A 6,744-nucleotide genomic window follows, 5' to 3' on the forward strand; every position below is an offset into this window, starting at 1 on the left:
TTGTTCTGTCGCCCAGGCTGGAGTGGAGTGGAGTGTTGCGATCTCGGCTCACTGCAACCTTCGCCTCCCGGGTTCAAGCAATTCTCCTGCTTCGGCCTCCCAAGCAGCTGGGATTACAGGCGCGTGCCACCATGCCCAGCTAATTTTTGTATTTTTAGCACAGATGGGATTTCACCATATTGGTCAGGTTTGTCTCAAACTCCTGACCTCAGGTGATCCATCCACCTCGGCCTCCCAAAGTGCTGGGATTACAGGTGTGAGCCACCGTGCCCAGCCTGAAAACTTCTTTAAAAATCATTGAATTGTACAGTTAAAATAAATAAATTTTATGCTATATAAATCATACCTTTTAAAATCTTTTTAAAAAGTGACCAATTCACCAATCTGACAAGCAAGGTGGCTCATGCCTGTAAACCCAACACTTTTGGGAGGCCAAGGCTGGAGGATTGCTTGAGCCCAGGAGTTTGAGACCAGCCTGGGCAACTTAGGGAAACCTTGTCTCTACTAAAAATTCAAAAATTAGTCGGGTGTAGTGGCACACACCTATAGTCCCAGCTAACTCCAGAGGCTGAGGTGGGAGGATCCCTTGAGCCCCAGAGGTCAAGGCTGCAGTGAGCTATCATTGCTCCACTGTACTCCAGCCTGGGCAACAGAAGAAGGCCCTGTCTCAAAAAACAAACAAACAAATAAACAAAAAATCCCACAAGACTTAAAAATGGCTCAGGAATTTAGTAAATAATTAAAGCTGAAACTTTTTGTCATATAAGTTGAAATGGAAAAACCTGTGATTTACAGGTATCTTCTGGTGCAGCTAGACTTCTTGTTGGCATTTCAGATTCTGTAGGATTTTTTTTGTGACAGTGATTAGTGCTGACAGCCTTTTTCCATAATTGTGCTATATCCAATGCTGGCCCTGGAAATAAATGGTGTTGCTCCACCAAATTTATCATAAGAAAGAAAGAAAGGAAAAGAAAAATAAATAGAACAAGAAGAAAAAGATAGAAATAAGAAATTCTACGGAGCACAGTGGCTCACGCCTATAATCCCAACACTTTGGGAGGCCAAGGTGGGTGGATCACCAGGTCAGGAGTTGGAGGCCGACCTGGCCAACATGGTGAAAACTGTCTCTACTAAAAATACAAAAATTAGCCGGGTGTGGTGGCGGGCGCCTGTAATGCCAACTACTCAAGAGGCTGAGGTGGGGGAATCGCTTGAACCTGGGAGGCAGAGGTTGCAGTGAGCCGAGATCTTGCCATTGCACTCCAGCCTGGGCAACAACGGCGAAACTCCATCTCAAAAAAAAAAAAAAAAAGAAAGAAAGAAAGAAAAAAGAAATTCCTAAAACAGAGGGAATCTATAGGTCACCTACAAAGAAATGAGAATCAAATGGTTCAGTAGCCAAATGAAGAAGAAGGCTGAATGACAATGTACCAACACCTTCAGTATTTGCAGAGAAAATGGTTTTTTTAAAGCTTTTTTTTAAAAAATTTTTTTAAGAGACAGTGTCTCACTGTGTTGCCCAGGCTGGTCTCAAACTCGTGGGCTCAAGCAATCCTCCTGCCTTGGCCTCCCAAAGTGCTGGGATTACAGATGTAAGCCGCTGCACCCGGCCATTAACCTATTTTACACTGAAAAGTATTGTGTACAAAATACATATTTTCCATTTTTGTTTGTTTGTTTGAGACAGAATCTTGCTCAGTCACCCAGGCTGGAGAGCAATGGCGCGATCTCAGTTCTTTGCAACCTCCGCCTCCCGGGTTCAAGCAATTCTCCTGCCTCAGCCTCCTGAGTAGCTGGGATTACAGGCGCCCACCAGCATGCTCTGCTAATTTTTGTATTTTTAGTAGAGACAGGGTTTCGCCATCTTGGCCAGGCTGGTCTCGAACCCCTGACTTCATTATCCACCCACCTCGACCTCCCAAAGTGCTGGGATTACAGGCGTGAGCCACCACACCCAATCCATATTTTCCTTTTAATACAAGAACATTAGCAAGACTGTTTATTAGAATTTTCTCTTGAGCTGGGCGTGGTGGCTCACACCTGTAATTCTGGCACTTTGGGAGGCCAAAGCAGGCAAATTGCCTGAGATCAGGAGTTCGAGACCAACCTGAGCAACATGGTGAAACCCCATCGCTACTAAAATAGAAAAAATTAACTGGGAATGGTGGTGCGTGCCTTCAGTCCCAGCTACTCAGGAGGCTGAGGTAGGAGCACTGCTTGAACCCAGGAGGCAGAGGTTGCAGTGAGCCAAGATCACACCACTGCACTCCAGTGTGGGCAAAAAAGCCAGACTCCATCTCAAAAAAAAAAAAAAAAGGCCGGGCGTGGTGGCTCACGGCTGTAATCCCAGCGCTTTGGGAGGCAGAGATGGGCGGATCACGAGGTCAGGAGATTGAGACCATCCTGGCTAACAACACGGTGACACCCCGTCTCTACTGAAAATACAAAAAAATTAGCCGGGCGTGGTGGCAGGTGCCTGTAGTCCCAGCCACTCGGGAGGCTGAGGCAGGAGAACGGCGTGAACCCAGGAGGCGGAGCTTGCAGTGAGCTGAGATCGCACCACTGCACTCAAGCCTGGGCGACAGAGCGAGACTCCATCTCAAAAAAAAAAAAAAAAAAAAGAAACAGAATTCTCTCTTGAAACCTCCGTTTAGGAAGCTTTCTCCTGCCGGTTCCCTACCACTACAATTGGCGTTTTGCATCAACCAAGAAACCTATCTAAAATAAAAATAGAAAGTATAAAAAGGGTCACGAAATACCGACCTTTTAACCATGCTGTCTTTTTGGTACATTTCCCAGACTAGCAGAGTTTATTAGAAGTGGAAGAAACCGCTGGGCGCGGTGGCTCATGCCTGTAATCCCAGCACTTTGGGAGGCTGCAGCGGGTGGATCATGAGGTCAGGAGTTTGAGACCAACCTGACCAACATGAGGAAACCCCGTCTTTACTAAAAATACAAAAATTAGCTGGGCATGGTGGCATGTGCCTGTAATCCCAGCTACTCAGGAGGCTGAGGCAGGAGAATCGCTTGAACCCGGGAGGTGGAGGTTGCAGTGAGCCGAGATTGCACCATTGCACTCCAGCCTGGGCAACAGAGCAAGACTCTGTCTCAAAATAAATAAATAAATAAAAATTTAAAAAAGGCCAGGCGTGGTGGGTCACACCTGTAATCCCAGCACTTTGGGAGCCCGAGGCGGGCAGATCACGAGGTCAGGAGTTCCAGAACAGCCTGACCAACATGGTGAAACCCCATTTCTACTAAAAATACAAAAATTAGCCGGGCCTGGTGGCGTGCGCCTGTAATCCCAGCTACTCGGGAGGCTGAGACAGGAGAATTGCTTGAACCCGGGAGGCGGAGGTTGCAGGAGCCCAGATCGTGCCATTACACTCCAGTCTGGGCAACAAAGTAAGGCTCCGTCTCAAAACAAACAAACAAACAAAAATCAGCTGGGTGTGGTGGCGGGCGCCTGTAGTCCCGGCTACTGCGGAGGCTGAGGCAGGAGAATGGTGTGAACCCAGGAGGCGGAGCTTGCAGTGAGCCAAGATCGCGCCACTGCACTCCAGCCTGGGCGACAGAGCGAGACTCCGTCTCAAAAAAAAAAAAAAAAAAAGTGGAAGAAATCAATTACTGTAGGGTTACATAATCAATTATGTATAACATTAGGAAACATTACTTTGAATTTAGAATTCTATCTTCAGTTCATTTATGAATTGACAGGTTAAAAAAAGACATTTAGCCTTGCAGGACTCAGAAAATGTAGGTTTCCTGGGCCCTGTCTAAGGAAGCCGAGGAGGCGGTCCAGCACACCAGACCCCCTGGCCCCTTGCTGCTCTTTCAACAAGCCAGATGCCTCCCCTCCTTAGGGCTATTTGTGTTAGCTCTTTCCTCCTCCCAGACAGGCTACCCATGATTGCCCTTAACATACTCCCTCACCTCCTGTAAGACTTTCCTCAAATGTCGCTTTCCCACTGAGACCTACCCGGATCACCCCATTAAAAATTACAACTCACACCCCTACACACATATATTCCTCATCCCACGATCCTTCTCTACTTTAATCCTTGGCACTTTCTAATATGCTAAATAATGTAGCCATTTATTAAGCTTATTCATCAGCTATCTCCCCACCATCAGAATGCAAGTTCCTGAAGGGCAGGGTTGTTGTTGTTGTTTGAGACAGAGTTTCACTCTATCACCCAGGCTGGAGTGCAGTGGTGCGATCTCAGCTCACTGCAACCTCCGCCTCCCAGGTTTAAGTAATTCTCCTGCCTCAGCCTCCTGATTAGCTGGGATTACAAGCGTGCACCACCACCACCATGCCTGGCTAATTTTTGTATTTTTAGTAGAGATGGGGTTTCACCATGTTGGCCAAGCTGGTCTCGAACTCTTGACCTCATGTCTGCCTGCCTCGGCCTCCCAAAGTGCTGGGATTACAGGCGTGAGCCACTGCGCCTGGCTGGTTTTTGTTTTGTTTTGTTTGTTTGTTTTTGAGATGGAGTCTAGCTCTGTCGCCCAGGTTGGAGTCCATTGGCGCCATCTCGGCTCAATTCAACCTCCGCCTCCCGGGTTCAAGCAATTCTCCTGCCTCAGCCTCCTGAGTAGCTGGGACTACAGGTGCATGCCACAATGCCCAGCTAATTTTTATATTTTTAGTAGAGACTGGGTTTCACCATATGGGTCAGGCTGGTCTTGAACTCCTGACCTCAGGTGATCCACCTGCGTCGGCCTAAGTGCTGAGATTACAGGTGTGAACCACTGCGCCCAGCCTAAGGCAGGGGTTTTTGCTTTTTGTCTGTTTTTGGTCCTGCTGTATCTCCAGCTCCTGTAACAGCCCAGTGCCTGGTTGGTGATAACCCATAATGTGTGTTGAATGAATGAGTGGAGTTCTTGAGGACTGGGAGCAGAATAACACAAGACTTGCAGGACAGGCCAGGTTTTCTGGTCTTACTCCCAAAGGAGAAAATGCTCGATTGGCTGGAAGGAATTGCCATCTTGGAAAAATGGATAGTTGGCCAAACCTCTCCATTTCATCAAGACTTTAGCTCTGGTTCTTTTTTGTTTGTTTGAGACAGAGTCTCGCTCTATCACCCAGGCTGGAGTGCAGTGGGGCGATCTTGGCTCACTGCAACCTCTGCCTCCTGGGTTCAAGCCATTCTCATGCCTCAGCCTCCCAAGTAGCTGGGATTTCAGGCACATACCACCATGCTCGGCTAAGTTTTTGTATTTTTTTAGTAGGGACAGGGTTTCCCCAAGTTGCCCAGGCTGGTCTCGAACTCCTGAGCTCATGCAATCTGCCCACCTCGGCCTCCAAAAGTGCTAGGATTACAGCTGCACCCAGCCTAGCTCTGGTTCTTCAGGAACATGGTCTGAATAGAGTCATTGACAGAATAAGGATTTGCTGTGTGAGAGGATATTTAAATTGTAAGAGAATCTGCTAGGGGAAGGTGTTGCTTAAATCTAAATCCATTAACTTGTGAAGGTAGGGGGGATAACCCACTGGACCTCAGCATAGGGGTCATTCGACCTAAAGAAATTGCTCGCCTGATCTACTGGTGTGGAGTGGGCCTGTGGGTGAGGGACGGATTCCAGCCCATGATGGTTTGAGTGTGTGATGAGCGAGATCATTCAGTAGAGGGCGCTGGGAGAACCGATGACTCGCACCGATCAGGAATATTCCATGCAACTTAGATCCAAGTGTGAAACACTAGACTACTAAAGTACTGGAAGCAAGCGTGAAGACCATTTTTATCACTGTAGGAGGACAAAGTCGTTTGAACAAGACACAAAATCCACTGGCCATGAGGAAAGGATTCACATCTAACAATATGATAAACTAGGTGAAACTTTTTGGAATTTGATTGTGATGAGGTGGTGATTTGATTTCACAGGTATATACAAATGTTTAATCAAACTTTACACTTTATGTGTAGATGTTGTATATCAATTATAGCTCAATGAAGCTTCTTTTTTTTAAGAAGCCTGAGGGGAAAATGCCATAAAGTAAGTTAACAAAACAAAACAAAACAAAACAAACCACAACAACAAAAAAACAGATGACAAGGTAGGAGAAACCATTTGCACAACAAAAATAACAAAGCATACTCAAAAGAGGCTGTAGTAAGTCAACAGCAACATGGGCAAAGGCCTTGAACAATGAAAAAGGAATACAGTTGATTAATAAGCATGAAAAGATGTTCAGCTGCCCCAGGAATTAAAGAAGTGCAGATTGAAACATCAAGTAACATTTTTCACCCATCAGGTAGGCAAAAATTAAAACAATTGATTTAACCCTGTAGAGGTGATGGGGCAGTTGTGGCGGTGGGGGGCGTGGTCTGTAGGAGTGGGTGACAAAGGCACATCAAAGGCAAAGCTAGGGGACACAGGGTCTGTGGTGGCCATGAGGAGTTGACACAGTGTTGATGTGGATAATATATCTTCCTGATTGCAAAATAACAAAAATAAGGCCCACCACTGATTCCCCAACAGCCTCTTGAGAGTGGGTGGGTTCTCTGACCTATTCTAGGCAACGCTGTTCCTATGCGCCCATCAGCCCATCTAGTGCTTTGATTGCCCCTCCTGAGCTCCCACAGCCACGGCAGAGGCAGCAAGCATGCCTGCCCCTAATTGTGGGTGACTGCTGGGCCTAGACACTTCCAGCTGCATCACAGGGCCTACAGGTAAGGGGAGAGACTAATTACAGCCCTACCAGCAGGGAGGGAGCCTGGACCGTGGTGGAAATTGGAA

Source organism: Pongo abelii, chromosome 18 (assembly GCF_028885655.2).
Source record: "Pongo abelii isolate AG06213 chromosome 18, NHGRI_mPonAbe1-v2.0_pri, whole genome shotgun sequence".
Taxonomy (NCBI): Eukaryota; Metazoa; Chordata; class Mammalia; order Primates; family Hominidae; genus Pongo; species Pongo abelii.